Source organism: Metopolophium dirhodum, chromosome 7 (genome assembly GCF_019925205.1).
Source record: "Metopolophium dirhodum isolate CAU chromosome 7, ASM1992520v1, whole genome shotgun sequence".
In the NCBI taxonomy this organism is placed as follows: domain Eukaryota; kingdom Metazoa; phylum Arthropoda; class Insecta; order Hemiptera; family Aphididae; genus Metopolophium; species Metopolophium dirhodum.
The window spans coordinates 21536561-21553084 of record NC_083566.1 but is presented as its reverse complement, the minus strand read 5'-3'; the positions used below and the strand labels follow the sequence as shown (position 1 = coordinate 21553084).

Here is a 16524-nt window from a genome sequence, read left to right as displayed (position 1 = left end):
TTGTTACCAAATGAAACATTGCCACAATATTCAATATTGTTTTGTATAAACTATAGTTTGTTTAAAAAGTAATTTAATTTTATCTTCTTGTTTAGTAAAATTACCCATATAATTCAATATTCTTCTTTAATTAATAATTAGGTACCTTCGTAATTTATATTTTAAAATATTGTATTATGAAGAAATAAAATTGTAAAATAAGGATTTTACTTTTTAGAGATGCGTATATGTCAGGGGCGTAATTTGAGATGTTGCATGGTATGCTTATTCATACATATACCTAAAGGCTAAAATTTATCATGATTGTATTTTGGTCTGACTATAATTTTTCTGCGCCAGTCAAAAATATTTTTTTTTTTTAATATTGGTCTTAAGTGTAATCAGCAACCATGACTATGTGATTCTATTATTAATGTATTATTAAATTATTTAAATGAAATATAAAAATGTTAGGTTTATATTAAATATCTTATGTGTGATCGTGGATTTCAGGATTTGTTTTATATGCACTATTTATGTACTTATAATGCAATTTAGACCTCTTGGGCTGCCACATAATATACGAGTTCTCTCAGTGGAGCCCAGTATTTTGAAAAAAATAATATAATATTTTTAGGTAGAATCGTGTCTATAAATATTTCAATAACTTATGTACCTATTAACTTAGTATTATTAGGTAGATAAGTATACAATATTCATAATATATTATAATATAAGACTATTACATGGAAAAAATAAAGTTTTAATTTTGGAGCATTGCGAGCATTGGGTAGGTAAAATATTTATATATACCCAATATTATATGCGGCTGAAATTTTTTTCGGCTTTCGCCTAGTGGATATAATATGTGATATTTATAGTTGAGCGCTGCGTTGACAGACAGAATAAACTACAACTTTATTCAGCGTGTGTGGAAATTGTGTTTAGAGTTTAACGAATAATTTATTGCTCACTTTAAAGATTTTGAAATAGCCATTTTTTTATAAATATTCATATAAACAAAAAACCTTTAATGAGGACTCCTCGGGTTTTACGAATGTTAACACCAAGCGCATAATATGTTCATGAGAGCTGCTTGTAAACGATTGGTTAAAATCAGATTTGGGTCAACTAGGGTAGGTACGTATACATAAAAACGCATTTATTCATCATCAAATACGACGGCAGTAATTTATTGGTTTTTAAATAATTACAGTACCTCAGGGTAAACATTAAAGACACGAATTTATTATATTAATTAACGTGTTTTTCTCTGTTTGCGTGACTTTTGTTTTCATTTTTGTTTTTTACTTTTGCAATGAGTTTCCGCATACTTTTCATACGTCGAGGAAAACTCGTTTCCATTTCTTCACCGTTCTAATTTTTCACGCGGTAAAACATGTAATTAAAAAAAAAATTAAACAACCAGCGAACGCAGAAACTATATTATGTACCTATTATTATACGACAAAACACACTGCTTTTCATCCGCTGTGGAATTAATTTTAATGAGTATTTTAACGCGCGTAATACACTACACTAAAAACTGAAATATAATATATTATATTATAACACAAAACGGTCTGAAGGGGAAAATAATATGTACCTATTTTGAAATCCTTACGGATAATGTTCAACGCATAAAATATGTATGTATAATGAGATAAACAAAATGCTTGGACATATAACCAATATTTTCGTTAAGTGAACATTGTATAGTTGTATATATACATTGTATATGCGTATATGTACCTATACATAATATGTTCAACTGATCGAAAAATATAAGTTATTAAAGAATAATTAACAAATCATGATAAGTAGCGAGTATCTAAATTTAATTTCGTGCATTGCGTTGGCCTTTGAGTATCTGAAATCAGTGCGTATATATGCATTGTCCGGTGATAAAATATTATCATCTTTGTCAATAATTTGGTCGATAATTACAGTAAAACTTAAGTCCCGCTATAATGCCTTTACAGTCCCTACAGTAAGCGACTCGGCTACCGGTGTAGGTATATCGACACCATATTTAGTATTTGTTTACTCGTTTTTCGAAAAGGTTTTTTTTTTTTTGCAACGCTGTCCAAAGCCCCGGAATCGCCCGATTTCGGTCAAACCGCACAGCGTCATAACTTCTGTTTTTCAAATAAAAACTCCCATTTCTTACAGTACAATTTTTTAGTGTTAATTTTTTTATACATTTTGATGTGTCTAGTTCAAAATTTGTTTGGGTAGTTTCTAATTAGTTGTTGAAACGTTTATACTATAAAATTATAGTTCTTAAAAATGGTTTTACAAAAATATAAAATAGATGTAATATTGGATCTAGTATATTTTGTTGTCCTTGGACCATTTTTACAAATTATATAAATTAATATTAGTTATTAAGATTTTCAAATCGCCGTAGCCCCTATATCGTAAACCCGTTATCATGTAGCTATTATTCTTAGCACACAAAGTTGAATAACTCAAAAACTACTATAGATCGATTTTTGATTTTGATACGTCTATATTTTCAGAAAAATTATCCAGTAAATAGTTTACAGTATAAAATGGCTTTGTCGTTTGAAAAACAAATGTTTGTATCTTCAAGTAGTATAAAATATCTCAAAAATTTGAAAATACGGTCTTAATAAGTTTATTTTAAACATCTAAAAATCAGAATTTAAAAAACAGCATTACTGGAGAAGAAAAAGGAGGTTAGCATGTTCGGTGAATCACTCTGTATAATTTAGCGTTATAATTCTTGTTTTAAACTTGATCCGAGTAAACTTTTTGTTTATTACACACATATTATATACGTGCAACGTGCCCATATGTATGTATGAAATATGACGCTATAATATGTAGGTAAACAGTTTTTGCCGGATTTATCTTATATGACATGTTGACAGGAATCTGATTAAAGCTTTACGCAGTGAGATGTCAAATAAGGTTTTGCGCCCGGACGGCGAAAAAAATGCACTCGGATCTCAATGTGCAATAATATTATTTATAATAGTTAATATACTAGTCGTGGAACTGCAGCGTTCAAGTTTACGATTATATGTATAATATTATAATAATACTATTATGTTGTTTACTATACACGTCCAGTAGTCGGATTATCACGTGTACAATATATAATATAATATCATTTTTTTTATCGGCCTACTCGAGGCGTTTGATGAAGTGGCACGCTGGCACATCTGAATAATTGCGCGGACCGAATAACGAAAACAAAATGTCTGCATTTCCATTAGATTGTGTTGCCGTCGATGACAACAACTCCGCGTTTTTATTAATGGTGCGCGTAGTCTTGATGATTTCTGATATAGTGATTATTCGTACAATTCAGACCGGGAAGGCGAGCAAAATTCCCATTTTTGTTGCGGTGTACCTATATTGAAAATCGTGGCAAAAAATACGTCTATTTCAGCGGCAAGCAGCAATAGTCGACTACGATCTGGTGCGACGATGACATGCACGATACACCTATATAACATTTCCGCCTCGACCTGCAGATCTGCTGGTTCCGTTATACTGCTCGCACACTACACATAGGTACCTAGGTAATATTACCGTGCAGTGTCTGCGATAACGAGAAACGAGTATAACGACTATAGGCAGAAACGTGATTTAGTATAATAAATTACACTGCGCACGCGCAATGAAGACCTCGATGTCGCTGTTATAAAATACGAGACCATAGGGTATTTTCTCGACGCTAAACTTTGCTACCTCAACCGCGTGTCTCGCACACGACTATATGAACTACCGTTTCCAGCGACCGCGAGGGGGATCGTCGTCCTCCTCACTTTCGATTTCACCACTCCGACCCCTTTAGTCGATTTTCTTCGAACAACGCGCAAACAAACAAATCGATCAATACACTTATATTATATATAAACTGCACGCACCAGAAGCAGCAGCAACAATGTTGCGTACGTACTGCACGTATAGGGACCCGCACGTCCGCAAATCGTCCGACGCTCGCGGCTTTATTTTTCCCGGTCGCAAAAAAAAAATCATAAAAGTAAAAGCATTTATTATTGAATCCACCCGACCGTATACCACTGCACTTCCATGTTAATACATATATATATTATACACTCCTGAAGAATGCCGTTAAGATGTTTAGTCAATACATGTTATAATAATAAACAGCTTCGTTTTATTCCCTCAAAATATAATATTATTAATTCATCACACGCAAACTGTGCACAGAATATGCCAACCATTCCACATTTGCCGTCAGTGGTCGGCTACTGCTGTGCGCGCGTACATGGACAGTATTATAATAATATATTCTCATGTACGGCCTTTGCGAAACTTTTTTGCCCTTGTCGTAAAACTTTTGATTTTGACCGCACGCCTCTCTTCTGAATATAGTACATCACACTAATACATACTATTCTAGTCATCGAAGAAAAACCAATCTGACCCCCGACCGTAGTAATAATAATAGTAGATATCCACAAAGATACGCATAAGTGTATGCTATACAGAGTGGTGAGATGGAGCCAAGGCAGCCCGAAAGACGGTTTATTGCCTGGTTAAAATTATTATACATGTATTTTACTTACTAATGAATATTATGCCGGTAACTCAAATTATCGAAGACTCCATTTTCACTTAACTCTCCGACGAGATTTCGCAGAATTGACTGCAGCGCATTTATAGAAATTGCATTGAAAACAACTCAATAACAGTAAATCGGATAAAAATATTTCGGGGCTGCGAGAGATTGCGTTCGTATATTATATTTTTAAGTATTCAATTTTGTATATATATTTATACGTATATGTCAATTTATCATATGATAGTATAAGTTATAAATTATAATAATGGAATACTTGAGTTGGGCGTGTTTTTTTTTCTTCACGCATGGTTTGCTAAAATAATATTTTATTTGCGAGAGGGCTGAAGATCGAAAATTCGGTATTTTATCGTATTGTATTCTTATTGTTATTATGAAAACATTTTGAGTTTTCACCCTCAATATATTGCACTGTATATAAGTTTGTCCATCCCAAAAAAGTTACCCTGATCGCTCAGTGGTTGGGGATGATTTCGGCACGTTCTCTGTAAACAGGGAAATTAATTACACGACCCCATTCGTGTTTTGTATCAAATGAAAATGGGTGGGTATTTGAACCAGTCATGTGGAAACCGTGGTCCCTGGAGTCCGGGCTGGAGATAAACATAGACGGATTATACCTGTGTAAAAATGTATGTTAGCTCTTTTGAAATCGTGTTGTATTTTATTTATTTACTTATCAATTTTGGAAAATTTGGTGAAAAGTGAAAACCCTTTAGTGAGTAGGTATAATACAATAATTATGAATAAATACAAGTTTCATTTAAACGCTAGTTACTTAATTTAATATATTATAATTTATAATATTAATATTACATTTATGAATAACCGTTTTCATCAATACATTTATTGAAACTTTATTATGATTTTAAATTGTCACTTGGAGATTTAATAATTGAAAATATTTTAGCATCGTCTGCAAATAAAAGAATGTCAATTTAGCTATTTAAAATAAAATGTAGACCATAATTAAATACCATCAGGGGGCTAATGTGAGAACCTTATACTGTGCACCAGAATTAACTATAAAACTAATTGAATCTTAATATAAGACTTTCAACGTCTGTGTAAGACAACTTAAACAGGACTTTATCCAATTCAAGAAATATTCATGGATACTAAATGAAGTTAATTTATTTAGAAGCCGGTTATGATAGGTATTTTATCAAACGATCTTTGAAAGTCAGTATAAATAGAATCTAATTGGACATGACTAGGGTTAGAAACTTTATGCTCTAAAAAACCTTAAAAAATTAAAAGTATAAATTTACATTTTGGGCCTGAATCCATATAATTTACTGAATAGTTAAGTAATACAACATTTAAATTAAAACTAATCGCCCACACAATGTTCATTAATTATTATTACTGTTAAATATGATAAATTAAGTTGACGCACAATGACCATGTTATGACTAGGTAGGTATGTAAGTTAAATAAAACTCAAGGAAAAAGTAAACGGAATGAAAAACCTCTTTTTTGTAATTAATAATCGCGTGATCCTAACTATTATATTGCCTATTCGTGTACCGAAGTCTGTGGATCTTGTAGGTCTTAGATTCCAGTTTTTATAATCTATGCGACAATATTGCATGAAAATTTGCCCTCCCCCGAGAGTGATGGTTGAAGCCGTTAAATGAAACTGAGAAAGGGAAGATTGTATTTGTAAATAGTTATACTACGCATTATAACTACCAAATAATATAATATCGAAAAATGAGTCACATTGCGATATTCAGTGATAATGCCCACCCTTCAACCTACACCAATATATACCAGCATAGCATAAATACCTCAAGAGAGAACTTGGACGATAAAACTCGAAACATAATAATATGTTGGTATTTAGCTTGCATAATATAAGAGTATGTCCTTAGGAGAAATTTGCCCCGGAAAATGTAGCGTACTGCAGTGGAGTATAATATATTATGTACCTACCTACCTAAATAAATACCTAAACAGTTTTTGGACGATAATTTTAACGCAATGCGTAGGGTAAAAGAGAGACGGACAAAAGCTAAGATAATAAACTCTAAATAAATATTTGAACACAAAGATACACATCGGGACGATGAGATTATAATAATGAGAGCGTGCAGCCATGAAAACGAATAACTTATTTAATAATAATTTTTAAATATTCGGAAATAAACGCAGATGATCAAAGGAATAAGTATAATTACACTGTTAATAATATATACCATCCCGTTTGTAGAGTTCGGTTTAAAATAATTGTAGCGTTTTGTTGTCTTGCTGCAAGTTCAGAGCTCTATATATATTATGAACGATATCGATCTCGTGACACACCGTATAAAAGCGAAAAAGTATAATATTTATTAGTTCCCTATACGTATAACTTAGTGAAATATTCGATAACATAAAAGAAAAGTGTTTTATTTTTTTCGGAAAACTCGTTGGTGAAATGACATTGACATTAAATTAAAATTGACATTTTAAATAGAAAAAATGGTAAAATTTATTTAATATTTATTTACGTATAGGCCTTTGCTGTAGACTGATTTTAACGTTTTGTTCGATCCTATAGAGCTCAATTTCAAAATTAGTATCGTAGTTTCTTAAGAACCGGAAAAAGTTCTTCTAATATAGCAACACTATAATATATGTACTGATAAAGTTGTTATAGTCAAAAATATTTTGTCCAAAACCGAAGACTGGTTGACTTTGATCTTAATTTTATCATTCACACTATATTCCATCGAAAGGGCAAAATATTGTGTTTCTAACGATAGTAACAAAATAAATTGCTAGATCACAAATTATTGCACAGCGGAAATTCAATGTTATTCAATTTTATTCAATTTCAATGTTTTTGTCATACTTTTCCAATACAAAACCTACATAATACACATTATATTATGCTTAAATGTTTTACTTTTTTGGTGCAATTACTAATTTATTATTTAACTAACAACGTTTTTATAAACGTTAGCGTTGTGTTTCCGTCCATACGAGATAACAATTTACCCTTTTTAGGATAGGTATAATATTTAATTGCCAAATCAAAACTCACACAAAACTTCACATTGCACATTTGCACATAGTACACACAAATGCCTCAACAATTTCCACGTATATTATTCCATATACTTTCCTAGAGAATATTTGATAAACATTGATAAAAGTACTTTTAGAGTTACCAAATCTTTAAATACTAGGTATTTAGAATATAGATAGCACACAATAATTATATTAAAGTACATAATAATTAATAATTATCTAAACCATTATAAGTATATATATATTAATCATATCAGCAGACCAAAAATAATTAACTAAAATGTTTCATATTATTACTTGTGCCGTTTTTGTTTGAAATGTTTCAATATCTTTCGTATACTGCATTTCTAACCATATTAGTTATCAAACTATAGAATAAAAAGGTGCTATCACCCACGTCTCATTTACAACTGTCTTTGTCTTTGTCTTTACCTATAGCCTATGTCATTGCATGGGTTTTCTATAACTAACTTGGAAATAGTATTACTTTGTATGGCTTGAAACAAATAATACCAAATAAAAATAATGATTTTGATTACATTTTGTAAACTTATAAAATATAATTTCAATGCTAACTACCATTTTTAAATATGTTTAATAAGGTTGTTTATAAATTATAACGGATTGTATGATGTTAATGTATAGTGTATAGGTGCTTTCGTGAGTCATGTTATACTGACTGTCAAATACATACATACAATTTTATTTTCTATCATTTCAATAGCAGTTTAAATTCTAAAATTATTTTCTAAAATACTATACATACTATATATTATGTACATATTATTATTTACGTAGATATGTTTTTGGGCTGGATACAAGATTTTTTTGTTTCTGACCAATTTTTTGTATCGTTGTCATATTGTTACTTATTAACAAAAACATATTTATAGTTCTTAGCTTTTTCATGTAAAAGAAAAATATTGAATAGCGTGCTTTATACTTTATAGTGTAAATATTAGTGATGGGCAACAATATCGATAATTCGATACGATGTCGATATTGTCTTATATATCGGGAACTAGTTTTTTTTATTACTTAAGTACTAAGTAGGTATTATTTAAAATGTGTGTTTTCGATATGATATCGATATCGTACAACTTACGATATCACGATACAATATCAGAAAAATCAGAACAATATCGATACACAAAAGTATATCGTTGTCCATCGTTGCCCATAACAAATGATCTTTGCTATTAATATAAAGTCGGAAAAATCAACCTAGCTCGATGGCAGCAGGATTGAGTGGTTTTCTCCATGGACCGTCGAGCAGTTATTATTGGCTCTATTCGCCTTATTTTTTTCCATTCAAATACACTTATATTGTATCTATATCGTCCTAGTATATAAATCATCGGGAATAGTGTTTGTGTGTGTTTTTTTTTATTATTATTCTCTCGTTTTTGTCTCCTATGTAAAAAAACTGTTTTTTTCTTTTCTATACAATATACGCGTATGTAATATTATTATGTATATATTGTATAGATATATAATATGTATATAATAAAGTCTTATCGTAATTCTACCGCGTCGGCAGCGGGTGTCACCCCGATAAATAAACGACATAGGAACACCCGCTGCAGTTGAACGACGTGCACTTGCGCATTAATCCGCTGAAATGACGAGGGCGAGTTTATAGTTATAATATATTTTTTTATATCAGAAATTTTTATAAATGTTTTTTTCCTATAATATTAGGTACCGTCTTAATATCGGTAATATACTACCATTGATTATAAACACTAGTATTTATGATTTATCTATAATATTAGGTACCGTCTTAATAATACGTCTTATTACGTGATATTGAGTACATCCTCGTCGTCATAATGTTGTTATAAAAAACCAATGATTTACGAAATTTAACAACCTTAAGTTTTATTGCAAGTCGATATGATAATAATAATAATATATTATAATATCTTATGTTTTTACCCAGTTACGCCACACAATGACTAGGATAAGTAGGGCACGGGTTTAATGTAACATTAATATTTTTCTAAATGATGTGAACATTGATTTCCCAGTACGAAATTAATTTCCTACATCAAAGAATCCAAAATGAAAAAGGAAAATTCAGTTTTTTAAGCTTTTAAGATTTATTTTGCAATTTTTCAAATAACATATTATATAGATATTTTACATACATTTTTCATACTTTGCATATAAATTAATGTTTTACACATATTCGCACAGTCGGTTCCACTTTGATACGCCTATATACAAAGGAATATCTAATAATTACAGTTACCTACCTAATGTACAGAAGTCTACATAAGTATACTGAAGTATAAAATACGAACATGACAAGCTGAATATGACAAGCAAAATATACAATATATAGGTACTATTTAGAATGAGCTTAATAGGTACACCGAACGGCATCAAAGTGCTATGTATGATAATACTTTTTATTACTTTTATACTTTTTACTCGTATGCAAACTTATTGAACCGCGACAGACATATACTATCGATAACTGATTCCACTTTAGCGTCGAATAGGTAATTTATATTCAATATTATAGCCTATAATTACATAAGAAATAACTATAGATAGGTATGTAGAATGTTACACAATGATAAATGTTATGATTATAATCAAATATTGACTCTCATTTTAACAAAAACATTTTAATCAATACAATTATTCATAAAAAAAAGATTTTTATATGTAAATCGTATCAATTATCCAGTACGCACAGCGACTCTAATATAATATTAATTAAACTTTACAAACATTATGATCGTGTTTAAGTATTTAATTTGTATTTCAGTTAACTGCTTACTGTATTAAAAAAATGTCCAAAATTAAGTGGAAATCCCAGGTCATTTTATTGTATGTACCACTGTACCAGGAATAAGAAATGTAATAATACTACTAAATGGCAAACTGAAATGGAATGCGCGTATAAATGAGCATTTTTACTCGCCTATGACAATTAAACGATCGTGACACACCGTAGCTCGGGAAAAAATTAATTGAAATTCGGTAGTAGAAGGTAAAAAAAAAAAAAAAAATTTAACCAGCTATCTGTCCGTTGCAGTGTTCGTGATGTATTGATAGTATATACGTGATGTATGTAATAATATACATTCATTTATATACTTGCGTACCAAACAAACGTAAATTTTTTTCTGAAAAGTCATCCATTAGAATCGTGTCGGATTCATTTGCGGTTCTGGTTTGTGTTATAAAACATTACTTGGTTGAGTGGTACAAATTTGAAAATTTTAATACATTATCAGTGTTCAAATTTAAAACAAAATATATTTTTTGAGATTTGTTTGTTTGGAATAAGCCAGTTATTAAGTCGAGTGCAAGTTCGACGAATCGCAGCTCATATTCCGTTAGGTACGACTCGTGACATTCATCAAACAGAGTACCTTTAACTATATCTATACCATAGTTTGTATATATGGTTATTGAAGAATGAACCGTCGGTTCTTATACGGCTTATAAAAATGTTTTTGTTATAGCTATTGCGGTGGGAGGAAATGCGATTTCCAGGTTATATAAATGCATTTTTTTTACAAAGCAAATATTATGTCAATGGTATTTTTTTAAAAACTTCTTACTACTACCTACTGTTTTTAAATATTACTTAGGAAGACATCACACCTGCATGGCCGCAAGTGTTGTCTCCGTCTTACGCACGTACGACATAGACAAAACGCGTTTAAGAAGTCTGAGTAAAACTCTCTCGATTTTGGTGTTAGAATAAAAACACCTATTACAAAATTAAAAGATGCCAATATTTTGGAGGGCAAGACGTTAAGTTTTTTTTAAAAATTCAAATTTTGAAAAGTTAAGGGTATTTTAAAAATGTTGACATTTTTGCTATTTATAAACGATATAATGACCGTTGTATTGGGTATAATGTAAAAAGCATGATGACTTATCCTCAGAAATATTGTCACAATTCAATTTTATAACAGGTATTTTTACTCTAAAACCAAAATTGAGCGATTTATACTCAGATTACGTAAACGGGTTTTATCTACAAGACAGATACAACATATATTATGCGGGTTTGACGTCGTCTTAATAATTAATAACTGAGTCAATACCAAAACAAAAGAAGTGCTGATACTCGAATTTGTTCGACCACTAGGACAGGCGTGTTTTAAAATAATAATAAAAGGTTTTAATCGAAAACTATTCAGAATGGAGGAGCTCAATGTAACTAAAAATGGCTGAGATTAGTGTATGAAAACATATTAAAATTTGAAAATTCCATTTGTGTTCAATTTAAAATATAGAACACAGCACTTTGAAAGTTGTTTACTGTTCCAGAAAGTTTTTCTAAAAAAAACACACTTTACAATAATAGAACAATATTTATTCTTTGTAGAAACTCTGAGTCTATAATCGCAGTCTTTTAATCTTTAAAACATTCGAATGTTTATAGTCTGAAATAAAATGTACCAATGTGGCTTAAGAAAATACTGATTTAAAATCGGAATCGTGACAAAATGTGTTTGAAAGTATTTCATACCTATAAATAAAATATAGTAATTAACAGTATTCCACTCGTTGAAATAAAAATATAAACAAAATCTCTGTAGACGAAACCAGAAATAATATAGAAAACGACGATTTGTATACGGACTTTTTAAACCCTCAATCACTGCGCAGGAGCGTCGGTTATAACGTGTTTGTTATATGTATTTGTGCCTAATATCATATGTGTGATGTATATTATAATTTATAAATATTATATTACCTGCATGCTCGTCGTGTATAGTCGTACATCTATAATAATGTACAACGCTATCATACATAATGCGTCGATAGTATTGGTATCAACTTCATTTGTTGAGCTTGCACCAAATAACGTATAGTGTAATGCATCGGGATGCTGCGGATGATGGAGATCTGGAATAAATTAAAAATAAAATATGTATATATATGTACGCTGCATACGATACGAAAACACACACGCACATCACAAGTGCATTATGATGAACGACCGCTACCGTGTTACCGGGGTTATAGTGAGAGGGTTTAATTATAATAATATGACTTGTTGTCCATTATTTAATCATCACCCGCCGCCGCCACCGCCGCCACTGCAGGTATAATATAATAATATTATAGACAGCTACGAGCCACGACGGAGAATCGACCGCCGCCTCCTCCGCCGTCTAGTGCGTTTTACTCTTATACTGCTCCTCCTCTTCACCGCCGCCACGTGCAGCACCGATGTAGAAGTGCCGTCGCAGTAAGAGAACTCTCGACGAGCGTGTAATTTGTAATGTACGCCTTAACACGTAAAAAAAAAAAGGAACCGGCCGGTTCCTAATTTATTAACATAGTCTCCTCCATATATACGTATACAATATACATAATACATATATACTGTATAGGCACACGTTAAACACACACACACACACACACACACACACACAAGACAGATATGAGCTGCCCGCTCGTATACGACTCTGACGGCATAAATCTTATTTTCCATTACGCGTAGAACGGGCGTGGACCTTTTATTTCTGTCCCCCTCTCACTCACTCACACACACTCACTCACTCTCTCTCTCTCTCTTTCTCTCTCCGCCACGGTCCTATGACCATCTCTGCCATAATATATTACATATTATCCCACCCGCTTGCCCCCGCCGACGCACACTAGCAAACCCTTATAATATATACATATATACGTTTTATAATATCGCGTTGGTACGATCGATAATGTATACGATATTATATATTTATATATTGTACTCTTCCCGGGGCAGCTAGACGATTCATTTGGACCCGGGTTCTAAATCTTCGACTACCGCGCACAACGCTCACCGATCGACCGTAACCGGTTTCGCGTCTCCCAAAGTCGTCTGCGGGTTATGAATTGTAACGATATTATTCCCTCTTCGGGTCGCAGCGACACAACGTCGTGCCGTGTACAACAATGGTATAATAGGTAACAATAAAAGTATATCGTACGCGTCATATACCATATTTGTAGATTGTATACAGGTATATATATAGTCTAATTTTATATACCTTATTATTACTTATTACTACCGCGTAGCAAACCCGTAAGGTATAATTATATAATATTTTTAATTTTTACCATCACACAAAAGGTTCCAGTATAAAATGTTACCTACGTATTATTTCAAATTCTATAATTGCTAGTTCTTAATTCAGTATGAACTCATAATAATTTGCTTCATACTGACTTCTAACGCAACTTCCAATAAAACACACACACACACACACACACACAAGAAATTATCCATACACCTCTCTCAGCATTCGAAAAAAATATTAGCTTATGCTCGAACTACGACCTCATGAACAACATTAGTCAAATTAAAATTTCAAATCATAATTCTTCAAATTAATCACAGGGCAGTAGCGAATAGGACACTGAAACAAACGTTAACTATAGAGCATGGGCATAAACCTTATTTAATAGAAAAAAAGAGAAAAAATAATGACGTACACTTAGGTTATCCAATAACCTGTATAAAATGGATGTGCTGTGAATCTGATATTTCATATTTTTTGATTATGGACTATATATTATTTGAATATTACAAATATTATATTACCTAACTATATATATTATGAAAAATAGGTTTTGTATTTCAATAGATTAAAATTTTAGCTATAAATAATAGTAAGATTTAAAAATACAAGAATAACAGATTTATTATTACTGCACGATTATAAAATAATTATTACGAGTAGTTTAATTGATTTCACAAAAAGAGAGATTTCACTATACACTGGATGTCACATCATGACACTAAATATGTATTTGTGTTACACATATATTATATTATATCATTTAATACGGCATAGGTAATAGTTAATAATATATAGAGTATCTCGGCATGTGGACAATAAAATAATATAATATTATAATATATTATGATTTTATGAGACATTGAGACGTGACGGCAATCAGTTTTGATGAAACGCGTGTTAAAAGTTGAACCACCGTTGATAGAACGAAAATTACAAAAATGACTGGTATCACGACATGGTATTTGTGTATGTATATTATATTATAATATGAAGGGTATTATATAATAGTTATATAATTGGCTTTAATATTCCCTTGGCCAACTGTGATAGTTCATATACAACAAAAAATAATACTAAATAGGCTTAAAAAAAAGGACACCCTTGGATAACACACAGACCCCCTATAATAAGTAGAGCAGAACCAGACGTCCGCGGACCTATGTCCGTTAAAACAATACAACCGACATTCAGGGAAGTCATCGCTATACTACCAAACAAATTTAAAATTTAGATGCAGATTCATAAGTCACAACTAAGTCATGGACGTATTATCTAAAACTGGAAATCTCAGACAACCTGTATGAAACTTTGCCGTTTGGGACGAGACCCTGATAATTCCGTCAATAAACCAATAATCGGTATTAGTGACTTAAAAACATTAATAAAAATAAAAATAAAAATACTCATAATATGATTATAATATGTGGCCTTAGGCTAAGAATGAAAGTAGCATATCCATTCCGCGTTACTGGTCAGGTTTTTGTTACTGCAGTTTTCAAGACTTACGTTTCAACTTACAACAACACTAATTGAACTGGTTCCGATATGATGCGAGATATGTATCTGATCATGTTCGTTTTGATTCAGTCTATACTTACTAATAATTATAGTTTATAATATTCTGCACTGATATCTGTTCAGAATAAAAAATATTGATACAGTGTATAAATTATAAAGATTGAATTCAATAAACAAAATTGTAAATTGAATAATAATTTATTTAGATATTATAACTATAATTTATACGAAACAAATTAAAAAATTGTAGGTATAAAACAATAATTATCATACATCATATTATTTTTGTGTAGGTACTTACTTAAACTAAATACTATAATAGATGTATTAATATATAGAACGAGACGCGTTTGCCGAAAAAACATACGAAACCGATGGTGTAATTCGCATATTATTAAGTTAATTAAAAACGTAAACGTACCTAGACGCGTGTTTTCGCCTTGCAAATTTAATCATGGTGGTAAATAATAACAGACTAAATTTATTAGAGTATTTTTTTATGTTTTTCTCAATAAACTATTGGTTCTCACCAATTTTCTCTTAATTATGAATAAATTATACGTGTAGATCTCACGAGTATATTATTCATAACACTGCCATGTTATAATTTATAAACATAATATAACCTGTTGCTACAATTTTTTTTATTATTATTACTGAGAACCCACGCAGTGTTCACATGATATTAAATACGTAGGTACAGACTTAATATGCATTTTAATAATCACGTTTCAAACCTCATTTGTTGGCAAAATGAAATAATACAATTTCGTATCAAATTTTTATATCGAAATGCTGTGGGAAAACTTTTTTCTTCCAAAACTAAATCATACTATTAAATAAAATAATGCTATTTATTTGTACAGCGACAGGTCAATAACACGATTTAACTCTGAGACTAATTTGATGGCGGCGACGGCGACACACATCCGCACGTGGCACGCCAATATTCAAAAGACTTCGTGTAAGGACAATGGTGATAACAAAAAAATATATATCCTTTGTCACTAAATGTATAAAACCAACGACGGACGGGCAGAGTATATACTTTTTCAAACGACGTGATTTAGGTCAATTCGTTTCGTTCCTTTTCATGGAATTTTTTTTTGACACGCTCGTACTGACTTTTAAGTTGTGTTTATTTTATTTTAGGTTATCTATATATATAGAAATTAATGTATCTTTCTTTCCATGTTCTCCATAGACTCAAAATCTTCTGGACCGTTTTCAATAAAAATTATATTGATCAATTCTTTGAGACTCGGTCACTCGGAAAGTGTTTAAAAGTTATTATTTCAATATAAATTTAAATAACAGGTACCTAATAGCTATTATATTAGATTATAGTACGGGCCACGAAAACGTTCGGATAATTCTAGC

The 16524-nt window shown here is 31.1% G+C and overlaps 1 long non-coding RNA gene across 1 annotated transcript in view; it reads right to left on the bottom strand.

The window, feature by feature from the left end:
• LOC132949752 (uncharacterized) overlaps nucleotides 1-12687 on the bottom strand; it is a 46888-nt gene extending 34201 nt beyond the window's left edge. Inside the window, exons 1-2 of the long non-coding RNA XR_009665129.1 lie at nucleotides 12530-12687; nucleotides 12309-12460 (exon numbers count right to left, since the gene is read on the bottom strand). This is a non-coding gene — a long non-coding RNA (uncharacterized LOC132949752). The remainder of the gene's footprint in view (nucleotides 1-12308; nucleotides 12461-12529) is intronic.
• Nucleotides 12688-16524: the final 3837 nt, after the last annotated feature.